Here is a 19897-nt window from a genome sequence, read left to right on the forward strand (position 1 = left end):
CTATTAGTCCAAAGCAAGATAGGATCTACTCCTGTTTTTAAAATAAAACACAATTTCAAGCATGTATCCATCAAATGGAAAATAAATAAAGTTTAAATAATAATGATCCGCACTGAAATTGGTTTTGTGTCTCAGAGCTGACAATAAAATAACCGATAAACACAAGCCGCTAATGGAACAACAATAATACAAAAGATTGTACAAAATAGGTAATTAATTTTTATTTTTATAAGCTACGTATGTCATCAAAAAGCACACTGGACGCAATAGACGACAAGGTAATTTCGCTGAAAAGGAAACAAAGATGCAACAATAATGAAATATAGGTATGGCATAGATGTTTAAGATTTAATGGGAAAGGATTATTTAAGGAGGCAGACTAATTTCATAACCATAGCATGTGTATATGGAAAGACATGTTTTCAAATAGAACAAATGTTTTATTGAGTAAAAAATACTCTTGAGCTTAAGTGAAGATATATAGTTTAATCATGTTTAGTTCTGTTAATAATTATTTAACTGTAAAAAAATTAATCCATGTTTACCTTACGTACTTTAGTAAAGTTCAGAAAGAAATACACATATACTACAAAATTTACTATAAAAAGTCAGCATAGAAGTTTAGTTGTTCCTTTTAACAATTATTGTTGTGTGTATGCGAATTTATTAATGTATTTGATAAACAAATAAAATCAAGTTAATAAATATGTTAGAGAATGGATCAAGAGAGAGAGAGGGAGGTGGTAACTTATATTGTAGACCCGTTGATCGGAAGTCAAAATCAGCTGATCGGATTGCATGTGAGTCACGTGATCAGGTTAGCACAATCGTGGAGATTTCGTTTAGACTTAGAAGAGGACAGACAACTTCATGGTTGTCTCTTCCCCTTCACTGGGGGGAGACTGACGTGTGTAGAACAGAACCACACAAGCCAGAGTTTCACTTTCCATCTTCTGCGAGACATTTGGAAAGTGAAATAAAAACTATAAAAAAATTTGTGTTGGAGTGAATGAATATTCGTCTAAAACAAGTACCAGTCTCCCCTCCAAGACAAGATGTTTCCAGATGGACCAACATCCAAGACACAGAAGGTATGTTGAAAAATACATGTACCACACACACATACACACAACGGCATATGAACATATCATTTAATAGACTGGACCATTAGACGATCACACACAATGTTAACTCTGATTAGATGATCACACAACGCCCCCCCCCCTTATTAGAGAAAACAACGCAACAAATAGACACATTCTAGTTTTACGCACAGAGAAATACATTGTATAGTCTTTGACAACACTTGACACCATGGCTCAAAAATCAAGGGGTGGTATCCTTCCTTATCTCTTGGAAAGGACATCTTAAGCATTTGTTGAAATTGTTGATATTGATTGTCACAATGAAAGCATACATTTTCTTTTAATTTCTGTAAATGTGGATGCAAAACCCTAAGAATAAAATATCTGTGTACTCGCATGTGCTATTCAAGATTAAACCTTTTGGAAAATGAAAATATATATATCTGACTAGAATAAGATTTCTCTCATCTGTGTGTTTGCATATGTTTTTTAAGTTGAGAATTATATGAAAATGCCCGCGGACAAAGAGCACAAGCACATGGTTTCTCTCCTGTATGTGTTCGCATGTGTACTTTTAGATTAAAATTTGTTGAAAACATAATACCACAAACCCTACAAGAATATGGCTTCTCTCCTGTGTGTGTTCGCATATGAATTTTTAGCATAACATTTGTGGCAAACATAGAACCACACACCTCGCAGAAATGTGGTTTCTCTCCTGTATGTGATCGCATGTGCAATTTTAGATCAGATTTTGTTGAAAATTTAGAACCACACACCTCACAAATATTGTGTTTCTCTCCTGTGTGTCTTAGCATGTGGGCTTTTAGAGAAGAATAGTTTGAAAATTTAAAATCACACATATTACAAGAATAGGGTTTCTCTCCGGTGTGTGTTCGCATATGAATTTTTAGATTGGAATTTGTTGAAAATTTACAACCGCACACTTCGCAGGAATATGGTTTCTCTCCTGTGTGTTTTCGTGTGTGTACTTTAAGATTAAACTTTGTTGAAAACATAAAACCACAAACCTTACAAGAATATGGTTTCTCTCCTGTATGTGTTCGCATATGACTTTTTAGACTAGAATCTATGGAAAATTTACAGCCACATACTTCACATGAATAGGGTTTCTCTCCTGTGTGTGTTCGAATATGACGTTTCAGATGATGCGTTCGGTAATATGCAGCCCCACAGATTTGGCAAGAATGTGGTTTCATTCCTCTGTGTGTTTGCATGTGGTCTTTCATATGTGATTTACGTCTAAATGAAGATCTACAAACTTGACAAGAATATGGTTTTTCTTTTGTATGTGTTTGGACATGCTTTTGTAGATTAGTGTTCTGTGAAAATGTAGAGCCACAAATACTACACGAATATTGTTTCTTTTCTATGTGTGTTTGCATTTTGATGTTAGAAAAATATTTTACCATGTGCAACAAGTTCCAAAATTTACTTATATATCAATACAAAGTCAGCTGATTTATATTTAAGTTCTTTCTAAATTTGATTTTTTCCAAAAGAAAAACTCTTAAAACATATAACTGTAATAGGATGCAGCTTCACAAATTTGGCAACAATAAGGTTTTATTCTTTTTTATTTTTTTTTTTATTTTTCTTCTTTTGAAGGGTATGGGGCAGCCAAACCAGCTGCCAACATTGCCCCGCTTTTTTATTGAAACCAACCGAGAGCTCTTTTTAGTATCCTCGCTGTTCCCTTAAGTGCAATTGTCTGAATCTCTTTTGCACTTAGTTCACCAGGAATATTAGTTAGGTAGGACTTCAGGTTCTTCTTCATAAGTCCTGTGGCACCTATGATAACTGGTATGATCGATATCCCCTTTAGGTTCCAGTTTCTTTTCATATCATACATGAGACCTTGGTATTTGGTCTGTTTCTCTCTTTCAGCTCTGTTTATTCCTGTGTGGTCTTTCATTCCTGATTAGTGCGTAAATGAAGATCTACAAACTTGACTTTTGTAGATTAGTGTTCTGTGAAAATGTAGAGCGGCAAATATGATACAAATATAGTTTCTTTTCTATGTGTGTTTGCATTTTGATGTTAGAAAATCATTTTCACATTTACAACAGGTTCCAAAATTAAATATAAATCCACTGACTTTTACTGATATACAAGTTCTTTCTAAATGCAATTTTTTCCAAAAGAAAAACTCTTAAAACATAACTGTAATAATATCCAGCTCCACAAATTTGGCAACAGCATTGTGTGTATTTGCACATAAATCCACTGACTTTGTACTGATAGATAAGTTCTTTCTAAATTTGTTTTTTTTTCCCAAAAAAAATCTTATAACAGATTTTTCTTCCTTTCTGTCTGAATTTGAAAACCACTTTCTATGAGAGTTTGAATCTGTAAATAAAATAAATGTTTGCATTTTGATGTTAGAAAATCAAAATTTACATTTACAACAGGTTCCAAAATTTACTTTCACTAAAATATAAATCCACTCACATTATATAGATAAGTTCTTTTTAAATTTGATTTTTTCCAAAAGACAAAATCTTAAAACTTCGAGATTTTTCTTCCTTTCTGTCTGAATTCGAAAACCACTTTCTATGAGAGTTTGAATCTGTGAATAAAATAAAGAGATAATATTAACAAAAGTACAAGAATTTTCTATTATTTGTCCTCCTTTTATTTTGGATATTGATTAAATGAAACCAGGGAAAATGTGACATTTGCTTTACATCATTATTTCATTTCCAGATGCACTGTAAGCAATGTTATATAAAATGTAATAGAAATAAAAACGAACTATATGCTTTTTCGTTTCTTGGAGAATGTTAGTGTGTATGTATTATATTTGTTACAACTAAGATTTTTCACGTTGATTATATGTAATAACCTAAGAAAAGTAGATTCTAATTTTTCGTTTTACTTTAATTAACATGGGGCTTAAGATTCCAATGACACAAAAAGAAATATGATTATTATGATAGCTTCTCTTATTTAAAGTTATCCATGCACATTAACTAACATGATAAATGGTTAGATAAAAATAAAAAAAAGAATATATATATAAAGTTTCGAAAACATGAGCATTCATTAGCCTTATGAATCATTATGAGTATGAAATGCAGAAAATTCTGTGTAGCTTAATGTCCATATATATTTTCAAAACTTACTAACTTATATATTGAATTCCATTGTAGTAAATACTGAAAGTGAGTACATATAGTGTTATGTAGATAATTAATATATATGTTAAGTAGATACATAATATATATTTGTTAAGACATGCATCGAGGAGAAAAACTCTGATGTAAAACTACTGTATGTTTTGCAGAAACCATTGCACAAAGATTAGAAAACTCTTAAAACGTATGGATTTTTCTTCCTACTCTAAATTAGAAAACCATTTTAGTTTAAATCTGTAAATAAAAACCACAGAGATAATATTAACAAAAGTACAAGGATTTTCTATTATTTGTCCTCGTTTTATTTTGGATATATTAGATTAGGTCCACCTCCACAATTTTCCTTTCAATGACGACATTTATAGGTTTCCGAGTATGCTGAAGACGCAAATTGCATTGAAATTTTGCGGAAATAAATAGTTGTATTATGCATTGTATTCTTCAGCGGCCATCTTTTTACGTGCACACGCGCCATAAACAAATACACACACATAAAAAAGATGGCCGCCAAAGATTACAATGCATAATACAACTTTTTATATCTTGATAACTACTTATTTCTGCAAAATTTCGATGCGATTTTCGTATTCAGCATAGTCGAAAACCATTTCAAGTCGTCATTTAAAAGAAAATTGAGGAGGTGGACCTAATCTAAAAATTTACCAATAATTTTTAATCCCGTACGCCTCCCGATACATTGCTTCGTCAACATGCTACCATTTTATATCTCCCGAAGACACTTCCGTATTTAGAAAAAAAAAAAAAATAAATAAAAAGTGACCGATTTACCAGAACTTAGTAACTAAAAAGTGAGTACCACTTTCAAATGTTGAAATGATTTTTTTTTTCAATTTTTTTTCATAATCTGGTTAGTGTTCAATCAATAATAATCCAGTGAAAAAATTTCAAAAACCTATCAGTATAGAAACTCCACCACGTAAGTAAATAAATAAAAAATGTTACGTGCGCATGCGTTAGCCTTGACTAGGGGGGTACTAAGGGAACGACCATTAAATAATTCTGCGGGTCTCCATGGAACTCAACGCCCAAGGAGTACCAAAATAGTTTTCATGATCTGAAGAAATTTTTTTTTCGAAAAGTGGGTGATCACTTTTCCATCTAAATTTAACTTAAAATGAGCACCCACTTTCTGGCCACCTGAGGAAGGGGCATTTATTTTCGTGTTTATTGGCTTAAAGGTTTTTTGACAAGGCAGTTTGGTACGCGAATGCATATTTAACAGTTTTCGTTTATGCTCACGCATAACATAAACAAAGGCTACGTCTGTGAAATGGAAAATAGTCCCAGAGTTCAGGGGTTAATACCATGCAAAAGAAATCAAACAAAAAGACTTTTTAGCCAAGAAACACACAGAAAGAAAAAAAAAATAGCATCCATTTTTTTTCTATCGAATTCATTTGCTGTTTTTATTGAAAACTATTTTCCCCCGGATTTTTGATATAATTTTCCATTAAGGGCCGTGCATCTCACGTTCGTAAATAACAAAATTTTTTTGTAGATTTTGGTGTGCTAAAAACGAATCTGCAAACCGTTTATGTAGCAAAAAAGTTTTTATGATATGAAGAAATTACTTTTTCGAAAAAGTGGCGATCACTTTTCCATGTAAATTTAACTTAAAATGAGCACCCACTTTCTAGCCACCTGAGAGAGGGGGGATTTTTTCCCATGTTTATTGGCTAAACAGCTTTCGTTTATGCTTACGCATAGCGTAAACGAAGGCTACGGGTGTTAAATGGAAAATAGTCCCAGAGTTCAAGGGTTATTACCATGCAAAAGAAATCAAACAAAAAACTTTTTAGCCAAGAAACAGAAAAATGCCTCTCTCTCAGGTGGCCAGAAAGTGGGTGCTCATTCTAAGTTAAATTTACATTGAAAAGTGATCACCCACTTTTCGAAAAAGTAATTTCATGAAAACTTTTTTTTTCTACGTAAACGGTTTGCAGATTCGTTTTTAGCACACCGAAATCTACAATAAAATATTTCGTTATATATGAACGTGAAACGGGCCTTAAAGTAAAATAATACCGGATTTTTTTTAGCAGATTTGCCGTTTAGTTGTACAAATATCCTCAAACCAGGTAATCACTAAAAGGGACTTTTAAAAGTCGTCATCTGTATCAAGCAAAAGTTTAAAACCACCGATTATATGGTCATGGTAACATATATTGAGTGAGTTCCTAACAGTATTTTGTATAGTTTTTTAGTTTAAACTCATTTTCCCAAAATTTCCCCAAACTTAACGTGTTTGATACAGTCTGCCGCCATTTGTATTTTTCAGATATACCGATAAACATTGAATGTTTTTGAACCAATTATACATTACATAAAAACACTAAAATCTTATCCAGTTAGGTAGAACACTTACTTTTCTTGCCTTTGATAACATTTATTTGTTATATATTTATTTTTTGACAACTTCTTTGTATCTGTGTTTAGTAATACAAACCCTTTTCATTTAATGTAACATTTAGTCGGCTCGAAAAACAGTGTTTATTGGTGTATTTGAAAGCTACAAATGGTGGTTGACACTGTTAATTACTTTAAGTTAGAGAAAGTGAGTTAAAACTAAAAAAACTATACAAAATACTGTCAGAAACCTACCGATTATGCCAGCCTATGTTATGGTAACATATATTCGGTGAGTTTCAGACACTGTTTTGTATAGTTTTTAGTTTTCAACTTACTTTCCCAAACTTAACGTATTCAACAGAGTCCGCGACCATTTCTGTTTTTTGAGCCAATTAAACATTTTACATTACATAAAAACATTAAATAATTATCCAATTAGTTAGAAACGTAAATTACCTTACCTTTGCTTTCATTTATTTGTTTTTGGACAACTTTTTCGAATCTGTGTACAGTAACCCCCCTCCCCCCACCATCAACCAAATATTAATTACTAACTCACATTTTTTAAAACAACAACACAAAAAAAAACATTTAGCGTTTCAACATTTTTGCTACGTTCGGCTTCATCCACTGATTGTTAGTCAAGTCCAAAACATGAATGATTGACAGAAACTCCCGAGGATCCAGATCAAATTCTGCAAGAGTACCATTTTTTTCAGTTTCGCCTTCTTTTTCACTTTTTGCAGTGGATTGCTGTACTAATATAAGAAACATGCATTTTCTCTTTTATTAAATTTTTCCATTACACCAAATTGAGCCACTGCAACGCGTGGCAGGGTACAGCTAGTATATATATATATATATATATATATATATATATATATATATATATATATATATATATATATATATGGTTTGGGTCCATGCTAATGAAGCCAGACATGACTTCTGTCGCCAGAATTCAAATCTCTTGACTGGCGCGTTAATTGTAACAACCTGCACTGATGATTGCCGAAAGGATGAGACACTAGTGGCTCTAGGTATTTAATTATTATAGTAAATAATTATGTCAGCCCCTTTAAGAAACTTGTTTCTTATCATTGAGCACTTTCAGTTGTAATAAGTTGGTCAACTTAGCTCATATGCGTAGATCGTCATATAATGACTAGATCACTCTGACCGATGTTAAAAGCATTTAAAAAGAATAAATGTTTAATTTCAACTGTATCTCTCATGGTTGTCAGAAGCCAAATGGTTCGGATCCTTGCTAATGAAACCAGACATGACTTATGTTGGCAGGGTTTGAAACTCTTGACTGGCGTTAATCGTGACACCCTGCACTGATGATTCCTGAAAGGATGAAACACTAGTGTCTGTAGGTATTTAACTGTTATAGTAAATAACTCTATATATGTATATATAAATACTATATATATATATATATATATATATATATATATATATATATATATATATATATATAGTCTTTGTCACGAGTTCTACACAGAAATTTACCAGCTATAGATTAAGTGATTGAGTGATCTCAGCAGTTGGACAGTTTGATTTTCTTTTCTAATCTTTGTAGTCAGGTAGTGCTGTGATGCGAAGTGGGAGAAGAGATTACTAATATGTGATTTCATCATTAAACAAATATTGAAATTTCTTTAAACAAATTAAGGAAAAAGCTTGCTTTTATACGGATGTCTTTATCAATTATCTGATTTGAACATCGTAAATAATAACTATACAAACACGATAATATTTGTGAATTAAGATAAAATATAAATTTAATGAAGTCATGCTAGAAATTTAAGATGGTGACTAGATCGTCAGTTCCACAGAAAACCTCATATGTAAAATAAATAAATAAATAATGAGAATCAATTAGACAACACTATTTATCGTTTTAAAAACCAATTTATTTTAATTTTATTACTGTCAATATTTATAGTGTAAAGGAAGCAGGAACATATAACTTTCAATTAAATTTATATTAATGACAAGAAAGAGTTTACCAAACATCATTTTGAAATGACTGAGGCAGGGAAACTTTTACATTTACTTATTTTTTAGAATCGTTTTCAAGTAAACTTCTTTATTATTTAATACTAGTCTCGGTGCCCGGCATTGCCCGGGTGTTTGGAGGTGTGGGTTGAGTAAAAAAAAAAGTGGTAGTAGGCAGGCGGGTTCGAACCCAAAACTGCAAAGGATGAAAAGAACATGAAAAGAAAAAAATGGGACATCTTTGTTGTTGCATCCATTGCCAAACCAGATGTGACATAGGTTTGAATTAAGGCTAGTCAATTAGAAAGAGAGGACGACTTTCAAAAATATCGGCGAAAAAAGCGACCCCTCCTTGTAGAAAACTGCCCTGTTGAGGGTGAAGGAATTCATGTTTTTAGCCAATTTTCCGATATTTGTTGTCTGAAGGGTCGAACCTCAAAATAATACTGATCTCATGAAAATCCATCGCATCTGTCGAAAGTTTAAGGATGTCATCCATCCATCCATAATACATACATTTAAACAGACAGGTGTGATTTATATTATAGATGAAGCAACAGAAACTATAATTAAATAACTATACAAAAATCATTTCTGTTGGAAACATGTTTTTTATTTACTGAGAATTCTGTAACTAACTTCATAATAAGCAACAAAAATAGATTTCAACGAGGTGGATGACTAAAGCTATTATAATTGTATAACTAGGATTCTTATAAAATGTATAAATCCTTATTTACATGTTTTAACTTGATGTGTTTGGGTGAAGGCACTGGAGAGTCACTATATGACCAAGTTTAGCCAGGGTAGCGTACTGAGATAATTATGTGAACATAAATGGCCTGTGTCTCTGCTATAGTGTCCACTGGTTAGAAGGTCTTTAGTTCTTTCTAATTTATTTAAAAAAAAAAAGAAATAAGAAACATATCAAATCTTTTGATTCTTTAGAATATAAAAAATCCAATGCTTATAGAATTAGTGTCCACTGGTTAGAAGGTCTTTAGTTCTTTCTAATTTATTTAAAAAAAAAAAAAGAAATAAGAAACATATCAAATCTTTTGATTCTTTAGAATATAAAAAATCCAATGCTTATAGAATTAGCGCATTGGCTAATTTTGGACACTCATATTAAAACCATAGCAAAACTTAATGATTTGGACGTACCTCTGCTGTACAATAGAAACCTCACCACCCCTAAGAATATTTTTTAAAAAATATCAAGTAATTCTTTTGTTTAAAAATTTACTTTCGAGTGAAAAGAAAATTTAAACAAAATTAAAATGCACAATTGTAAAACTTATGTTTTTGATGAATATCATTAATTCATTTATCGCAATGTTAAAGAAAATTTTAAACACCTTTTAAATAATTGTAAATAGGAATAGTATTAATTCATTTATCGCAATGTTAAAGAAAATAGATTTAAAACACTTTCTTCCTCGAATTGGTATTCGAAAGCTGATTATTTTCTTTAATATCATTATTGGAGTCATCACAATGTTAAAAATAACAGAAACAGATGTAAAACACTATATTTGAATTGTTTTCAAGATAAAACAAATTATAAATTGACAATATATAGGTACGGGTAATAATGGCAGAAATTTGATAGAGGACATAGTTTTTAAAGCTGATTTATCATAATTTTTTTGTAAGTTTTCAATTACTTTTTGATTGTATTTGAAAGATTAAAGCCTAAAGTTTAATTTCAAAAGGAAAAAAAATATTTGTCCACATGAAAAAAAAGTTATAACGAAAAATGTTTTCATGGCGACATTCAGAAGCTGACAAATTCTGCTGAATTTTGGAGTTAAATAAATTCATTGTAAAAATCATTTGAAAGATAGATGTAAATTTTCTGGGTCTATTTCAAAGATAATTAGTAAAGTCCTAAGATACTGAATTAAATAAAAACACACCTTGTTTGTACAAAAATAGCTTAATTAGCTGAGAGATTTTGGCTTCACACAAACAAAACTAAAGTCATCTAAGCATGGATTCTACGGAAGCCCAAAATGTCAGAAAATAAAAACGTCCGTCTGAAAATGATGTCAGGTAGTTAGAGAGTGGTAGAAAGTGTAAAACCGACTGGTTTTCTTTTTTCCCCAGCCGTGTATCCATACATTCCTATCATGGACGTTTGTATAATTTTTACATTTTTAAATTTAATTATTTTTGTTTCTGCTTTAAAATTAAAAAAAAATATTTTTCAAGATCCTAGAAAAATTGTTACACTGAAGATTATACATTCATTAAGTCAAGGAAAATATTAGAATCTTACATATAAAAATTATGCTAAAAATGTAATCTTAAAAAAAACAGAAATATTTTTACAATTATAATTTTTGTGTGAAAATATTAAATAAACAATTCTTAATTCAATGATAATATCGTTAGTTAAAGAAATAAATTTTTCTTTGAGTTATATCAATATCCTTAATATGGTCTTTAGGGTCTTTTTTTGTAATGTTCATGAAAAAATTAATTTTTATTTTATTTTATTTACAATGCTTTATTTTCATAAAAAAGTAAAAGTAAATTCATTCATTTTTTTACCAAAATAATACATTTCCACTGAAATTCAAATAAAAATAATGGGTCCATTATATTTCTTGATCATTATTTGATAAATACTAAAAATTTCATTAAAATTGGTTAATTTCCTGATTTTTGGTGAATTTTTAAGAAAAGGGAGGGGTCAAAATGTTTATACATTTTGAGCAGCGGTTATTCATTTTGCACGTAACCTAACTATATACAACTGTTGTCAAAATAAATAAATGAAGGAAAAATAAATACAAAACTGCAAAAAATAGATGCTTGTAAAAAAAAATACTGACACAAATATAAGCACTTGTGCAGTTTAACATTCTGAAGAAAATTTAAAAGGTCATTCTTAATAGGGGACTTTGTGAACTCTTCTCATGCACGAACGGAACTCTTCTCCAAATAAAACAATTGGAGATGTTAAAATGCACAAATGCAAAACTATATTAATGGACGGGCCTTGGTAGAATTAATTTTTTAATTAGTAGCAGTAATGTGTTAATGTCAAATTTCTTTACACCTCCCCAAAAACTTTTAAACGACTTTTATAGGTTTTCGAGGGTGCTGAAAATGAATATCACATTTAAATTTGGGGCAGATAATTAGCTTTCATGATTATTTTTTCAAAAAGTGAGGGATTACTTTCATAGATAAATTTAAGATAAAATGGGCACCCACTTTCTGGCCACCGACTTGAGGGATTTTTTTTTTGGCTGAAAGTTTGTTTTTTATTTTTCAGGCATCGTTAAGATAAAATGTAATGGCTAACCTGTACAAGAGTGCCCCTCCGCACTAAAATGAGAAAATGGGGAGACATACTGTTGTACAGGTCAAGCAATGAAATAAATCAAAAAGCAATACATTGAAACATTCAATAAAGAAAGACGACATTTAAAAAACAAAGAGAGTAAAAATCTCTATGATGTACTTATCTGTGACGGGGAAAAAATTTCTCTTGAAAACACTTTGAGTCGCCCTGGAGGGGAAGAGTAATAGCTGTAGGTTTTCGGGTATGCTGATAATGAATCTGACATTCCTTGACACAGACAGTAACATTCCTGACCCGACTCCCAGATCGTCAAGACTAGCAAGCCTCACTTCTGGATCTATTTCTGACAACAGTTCATGAAGGTTGTGTAACAAATACTCATTGCCCACTCCGGAATGCGGATCAGGCTGTGATAATGATAGACATCACTCTAAACTCTTGACTCCAAGTTGAAAAGCTATTGCTCAAAACGATAGGATACTATAATAAGGCTGATTGGGATGCCATTGGAGATCACATCAGAGACATCCCATAAGAAAATATCTTTTCCCTTCCAGCAGAACAGTGTACAAATGAGACCACTGAAAGTTTCAAAGCAGCAATCGGAGCACATGTTCCCACATGGTAGTTCTATAGCAAACCCCACTCTCCCCAATGGTTTACTTCTACTTGTGCAGCTGCTATTGCTCAGAGGCAACATGCATATCGTAGATTTATCTGGCATAAGTCCAGTACAAACAGACAGAACTTTATAGAAGCTAGAAGTAATTTTAAGAAAGAAATAGCGGCAGCTAAGAGAGAATACACTGAACCACCAGAAAACGTATTGAAGCACAGAAATTAGGATGTCTGGAAAATCTACAACAGTGTAGTAAATAATGGGCAATCAACAAGTCCCCCACTATCCAACAATCATGAGGTTGTTTGCACAGCAACCAAAAACCTAACATGCTTGTCTGTCAGTTTGTCTCAAACTCTACTTTGGACCCAGCAAACCACTCCCTCTCTTATTTTCCTTTCAAGACAGAAACCACACTAGATGATCTGAAAATCATCCCTTCTCAAGTACATGATATCATAAAAATCTAAACACCTCAAAAATATGTGGACCTGATCTCATCCCGGCTGTACTATTAAAAAAATCCTCCGCTGAGGTTGCTCCAGTTCTCCCCAAACTCTTCAACAAATGCCTTAACGAATCATGCTTTCCTGACTGCTGGAAAACTGCTTCTGTGGTACCAGTTTACAAGAATTCTAGCGAAAGAACTGACCCATTAAATTATTGGCCCATTAGCCTCCACCCTCTTTTCAACAAAATATTTAAGTCCATAATTAATCAAAGTTTAGTCAACCGCCTTACAGTTGCTAAACTTCTGTCCAACCATCAATATGAATTTAGGCAAGCCCATTCTACTGCAGATATTCTAACTGTAATCTCTGAACATATATACCATACACTAGATAAGACAAGGGAGGGGAAGGCAGTAGCCATAGTTATATCTAAGGCTTTTGACAGGGTATGGCATGATGGTCTTCTCCTAAAAATCATATCCTATGGTATCACTGGACAAATACTTAATATAATTAAATCTTTCTTAAATAAGAGAAAAACCCAGGTTATCTTCAATGATCGTACATCTAAACAATCTATTATATCTATAAAAGTGAACGTGTCTGTCTGTCTGTCTGTCTGTCTGTGTACATTTCCCTACGCAATAACTCTGTCAATTTTTAGTCTATAGACTCGAAATTTGAAATACCGGGTACTGAGATTTGGGAAAATCGATGTGATGGGTGTCAGCCAGAAATTTGGCTGTTAAGGGGTCAAATTTCAACGATTTGACCTTTAAGAACTCTACCAAACTCCTCCGACAATTTTGGGTCTAGACACTTGAAATTTTAGATATAGGTTCCTTGAACCTGGATCTAACTTAATAAAGTGATTTGAGCCCGAAACAATAAATTTTAAGGGGTCATAATAGGGGTCAAAGTTTTACAAAAATTAACCATTTTTTTTGTTTTTTTGCTTTTTTTGCACAGCATACACCTCCAAACACCCGAGCAACGCCGGGCACCCCTGCTAGTATGATATAAATGTGAGTGTACCTCGGGTCGATCCTTGGACCTTTATTATTTCTGATATTCATAAATGACCTCCATGATAAAATAGTCTCTGAGATGTGCATATTTGCTGACGACACCATGCTCTGTAACAGACATGAGAGGAAATTGAACACATATCCAAAGCAATGGCAGAAAACCTAGAGGAAGACCTCCCGTCTGTAGTGGTATGGGGTCAAAAATGGATGATAACGTTTAACGCTGCCTTTTTACACCTCAAGTCTTTTTTCCAACGATTATCATAGATTACAGATTTAGCTATCATATTAGCAGAAAAATATTGGAAAAGAAATCAAAAGAAAACTAAATTTGGGGGGGGGGGGCACTTTCGTACAAAAAAAAAATCCCCCCAATAATTTTAAAATGAATACTCTTAAAGGTTTTCAGGGAGTGCTGAAAACGAATATCACAGTGAAATTTGTTTTCATGATACGAAGAAATTACAAGTTGACCAGAAAGTGGGTGCTCATTTTACATTTAATTCATATACGAAAGTGATCCTCCAGTTTTTGATAAGCAATTACTTCATACCATAAAAACTATTTATCTGCCTCAAATTTAAATGTGATATTCGTTTTCAGCACCCCCCCAAACATATTACAGTCATTATTTTGAAGGTTTTGAGGGAGGTGCAAAGAATATTGACTGTACTTTTTAAGAATCAGTTCAATGCCAACCGAATGTGACGTTAGCACATTGACACAATTTTTAACAACAAAAATAAAAACTAGATTAGTTTTGCTTGATATATAAAATTATCATAAAAAAAGAATAACATTAAAAACCATTTAATTAAAACAAATTGTTTTTAGTTATTTCATTAGGTTTATTTCATTACACTTTAAAATGTATTTGGAATTCATTTACTTATACATTAAATTAATTTTGCCATAATTGCAATATTGTCCGGGTTTCTATTACTATACACATAGGTTCGAAAAAGTTGTCAAAAAAACAATATATAGCAAATAAATGCCATCAAAGGCAAGATAAGTTACTTATCTACCAAACTGGATAATTGTTTACTGTTTTTGTTTAATGTAAAATGTTTATTCGGCTCGAAAAACGGACAGTGTTTACCGATGTATTTGAAAAATACAAATGGCGGTGGACTCTGTGTTGAACACATTAACTTTGGAAGAATGAGTTAAAACTAAAAAACTATACAAAATACTCTATATATGTTACCGTGATATAGGCTGACATATATTCGGTGGGTTTTTAACAGTATGTTGTATAGTTTTTAGGTTAAAATCCCTTCAAAGCATATTGAGCTTATATGAGAAAATAAAGCTGTGTATGCATTATAAATGTTTCTTTTCTGTGTCTTATGTTATACATTAGTACATTAGAGGTCATTTCGAGCTAAAAGTTTATTTACTGCATCCATCTGGACTAGAGAAAATCATGATTAACATGTGTATGTCTCGTCTAAATAACTAATGAAGAATATGAAATATAGTCAACGTTCTGTAGATAAGAAAGTCAGATCGAGCGTACTGGAAAACGAAATGAAACCAAATTCTCGCAACTCGGAAATTCTAAAAGAAACAATATAAACAAATTTTATTTTATACTTATGTAGAATAAATGCAGCAACAACAACAACAACAGAAAACATGAAAAATAATTTAAATAATTAAATTTTTTTTTCCAATGTTTTTTTTAATTCAGTTTTTTCAAATTATTTTTAATTTTTTTCAAATGTTTTATGTAGAATAAATTCATGCAGTGCCGTAAAGGATTTCGCCAAATTTATTTGTTCTCATTCATAAAGGTTTTTATTTATTTTTGTTTATCGCCACAAGTGCTAATCTGGACATGCACCAATTTTCCTGTTAATAATTACCTATAACTATAATCTCCGGGCCCCCCCCCTAAAAAACCCGGTCAAACAAAAAGTATCCATCCAAAAAGAAAAAAAAAACGAACATGCCTCCACCCCACATATCCATCCCCCTAAAAAAACACAGCAAAAAGAAAAAAGTATCCCCCCAAAAAAAAAAAATCCATCAAAAAAAAAACAACATAACAAAATAATCCGAAAAGTGCAAAGTTCAAGCCAAAATAATAATAATAAAACAAGACAACACTCGCCAAACTTTTTTCCTTTTCGAAATAATGAATGCTCCCTCGAATGAACTGTGTATAACATCGGAACCGATGCATATTTTGCTAGAGGGGCCTCACTAGTGTATGTCAGCCAAAATAAAAAATTGTTTAAATTATTTATTTTAAAAGTTTTAATCATTAAAGTTTTTTGATTTTAAATTTCCGAGTTGTCAATTTGGTCTTATTTCGTTTTCCGGTATGCTCGATCTGACTTTTTGGATCTACAGAATGTCGAGCATAATTCATATTCTTCATTAGTCATTTACACGAGACATACAAATTTTAATCATGATTTTCTCTAGTTTAGATGGGTACAGTAAACAAGCTTTTAACTCAAAATGACCCCCAATGTATAACATAAGGAACAGAAAAGAAACATTTGTAATACGCACACAGCTTTTCTCATATAACCTCAATACGCTTTGAAGGGATTTTACCGTTTTTAGTTCCAACACATTTTCACAAACGTAACGTGTTCAACACAGAGTCCGCCGCCATTTGTATTTTTCAACTACATCGGTAAACACTGTTTTTCGAGCCGAATAAGTATTTTACATTAAATAAAAACACTAAAAAAATTATCCAGTCAGGTAGAAAAGTAACTTATCTTGCATTTGATAACATTTATTTGTTATATATATATATATATATATATATATATATATATATATATATATATATATATATATATATATTGACAACTTTTTAGAATCTATGTGTATTAAAGACACTTTCTTCGACAATGTACGCGATTGGATTTTTGGTGACCTTTTGAACGTGACCCAAGTAAAATAGACCCTCACCCCTAAAAAGAAAATAACTAAGTTCACGTAATACTTACTTTTCGTTTGACAATCTGCTTTAAAGAAAAAAATGACTTTGTTAAAAATTAATGGATAGCAGTCAAGGTTCAAAATGGCGACCGGAACAGCAAGTTCGCAGAAAATTTCAAACGAAGAAAATTTAATAAACAATTTTTAATCAGATCCGATGTTCTTCATGAACCTTATAAAATTTGAAAGATTAGATGACTCTACTCGTACCGGTGTCAGGTGAAAACCTTGAGTGGAACAAATAATAGTCCGGTTACCAAACCGAAACCGGTCTTCGTTTTTATTGTAAAATAAATAAACAAATTGACATGCAAATGTGAAACTTGTAAATAATTTTATTTTTTACGTATATTTTACAAAAATAAGTAAGGTTATCTCCACGATCAGTTCGCGGAAGAATAAACTACCGGAAGTGAATACGATTGATTACGAAGCGGAATGGAAGTCTGGCACGAAAACCGCAACCATATATTTATTTCCAAAACTTATTTTAGTTTTAACCCTTCTTGGGGTTTGTATTACTGTACACATAGATTCGAAAAAGTTGTCAAAAAACAAATATATAGCAAATAAATGTTATCAAAGGCAAGATAAGTTACTTTTCTACCAAATTGGATATATTTTTTGTGTTTTTATTCAATATAACATGTTTATTCAGCTCGAAAAACATGCAGTGTTTACCGATGTATTGGAAAATTCAAAATGGCGCCCGACTCTCTCTTTAGCACGGTAAGTTTGGGAGAAGGTGTTATAAATAATAAACTAGACAAAATACTATTAAAAACCACCGAATATATGTCATGTCACGGTATTGAGCGAATTTCTAACAGTATGTTGTCTAGTTTATTATTTATAACACCTTTTCCCGAACTTACCATGTTAAAGAGAGAGTCGGGCGCCATTTTGAATTTTCCAATACATCGGTAAACACTGTATGCTTTTCGAACTGAATAAACATGTTACATTGAATGGAAATACGAAAATTATATCCAGTTTGGTATAATAATAACTTATCTTGCCTTTGATAACATTTATTTGTTATATATTTGTTTTTGACAACTTTTTCGAATCTATGTGTACAGTAATACAAACCCCACTTCTTGTATTATCACGAAAAAAATAAATAAATGAAATAAACAAACAAAAATACTTGTATCATCAAATAATAAAACAAAAATAAAATTGTTACACTTATTATGTTATCAATTTTGTACTAATACTATAAAATAATAATTATTGGTACTTGTACAGTTTAATCAACACATTAAAAAAAATGAAAATATCGAAAAAAGGTTATATTGTACGTATCTGTTTTGGACTGAAGATCTCCGAAAAAAAAATTCATTTAATTTGATCGAGTAGTTTTTTTTTTTACAGCAGAAAAACACGTTTTTATGAGAGCACGTTGGTCAGCCATTATGAAATTTTTTGAACACGCCAAAGGGAGATAACTCCAGTTAAAGCGCCGACACTCCCTCCCCATCTTTATTACTAGCTTTTCTTCCTAAAAATCGAACCTTTTGCTCGGTAGCATAACAAATTGTTTTTTCGCTGTAAAATAAAAACTACTTGATGAAATTAAGTGAATTTATTTTTTCAGAGAACTTCAGCCTAGGACGAGTACGTACAGTATAACTCCCCCCCCCCAATATTTTCATTTTTTAATATTTTGACTAAACTGTATAAGCGCCTAATTATTCATTAATTATTATATAAAATAATTCATTAAAGTATAATATTAAATTATTTCACTTTTAAACCATACTTGCGACATGCTTCCCTCTTACTATCTTGACTTCATTTTGAAACATCGTTTCCATTGGCTGAAATTTTGGAATCCGTATATTCGTGTTTACAAACTTTTACCGGTTGCGTTTTGGCGAACGGCAGAATTACTTGCTTTTTGAGGGCTAATTAAGCTATATTTTGTATAAACACGGCATTTTTTTTTTTTAATTATTCAATTCAATATATTAGAACTTTACTTTACTAATTATCTTTGAAATAGACCCAGAAAACTAATATTTATCTTTTAAAGGATTTTTACGATGAATTTATTAAACTTCAAAATTTAGCCGAATTGGTTAGCTCGTGTAGGGGACTAGGATGTATAAATACCCCAATCCCGTTACAAAAGAATAATGAAACGAATGAGGAATTGAAGGAAACAAAGGCTCAGTTAATGGATAAGATAAACGTGGTTTATTTGCTATTGAAAGAAATGAACGTTTTAGTTACAATATGTCCGCGCGTATGTGGCCAATGTTCGTTGCAGGACTGGTGTTGTAGCCAGAAAAGGAAATGTGTTTTCATCTCAAGTTCGGGTCACTATTGTTTGTTCGCGCGTGGGAAGAGAAATACATGTTGTAGGAAAATTGAGAATGGTCCAGCGTGTGTATGCATTGATAAGGAATTAACTTTTGTGGGGGTAGTATAATTAAACAAAGCGTACTTATCTTTTCAGATGACGGGGGTGGTAAGTGGGCGGCCGGTCGTGCTACTTCGGTGATATGTGTCAGGCTTTTAACTTGAGAGCGGCGACTACATTTATCAACCTAGCAGCGCGGCGTCTTCGCCTCCTGTGTTTTTCTTCTTCTTTTTCTTCTTTGGTTTGTGTAAAATCGGCATGGTTAGAATTGAAGGCGTCTTGGCTCATAACGTGAGAGCGGAGTTGGCTTCAGTTCACTGTGCCTTATTTCTTCTTCTTCTTCTTCTTCTTCTTCTTCTTCTTCATCTCTTTAGGTCTGGTGGAAGACTGTCCGTGCGTTCACTGACGCAGCTGGGCGAATCTCTTTTTTTTTTTCTTTTTCTTCTTCATTTCTTTAGGTCGGGTGGAAGACTGTCCGTGCGTTCACTGACGCAGCTAGGCGAATCTCTCCTTTCTTTTTTTTCTGGTCC

General features: G+C 32.0%; 1 long non-coding RNA gene across 1 annotated transcript; it reads right to left on the minus strand.

The window, feature by feature from the left end:
• Nucleotides 1-206: 206 nt before the first annotated feature.
• On the minus strand, nt 207-17191 carry LOC145246111 (uncharacterized). The gene is made up of 2 exons (XR_013863095.1): nt 17008-17191; nt 207-3675 (listed from the first exon to the last, which is right to left on the minus strand). It is a non-coding gene; the product is annotated as an uncharacterized LOC145246111 (long non-coding RNA).
• Nucleotides 17192-19897: the final 2706 nt, after the last annotated feature.

The sequence above is a fragment of the Euprymna scolopes genome, chromosome 23 (assembly GCF_053919585.1).
Source record: "Euprymna scolopes isolate OS-2025 chromosome 23, ASM5391958v1, whole genome shotgun sequence".
Classification (NCBI taxonomy): domain Eukaryota; kingdom Metazoa; phylum Mollusca; class Cephalopoda; order Sepiida; family Sepiolidae; genus Euprymna; species Euprymna scolopes.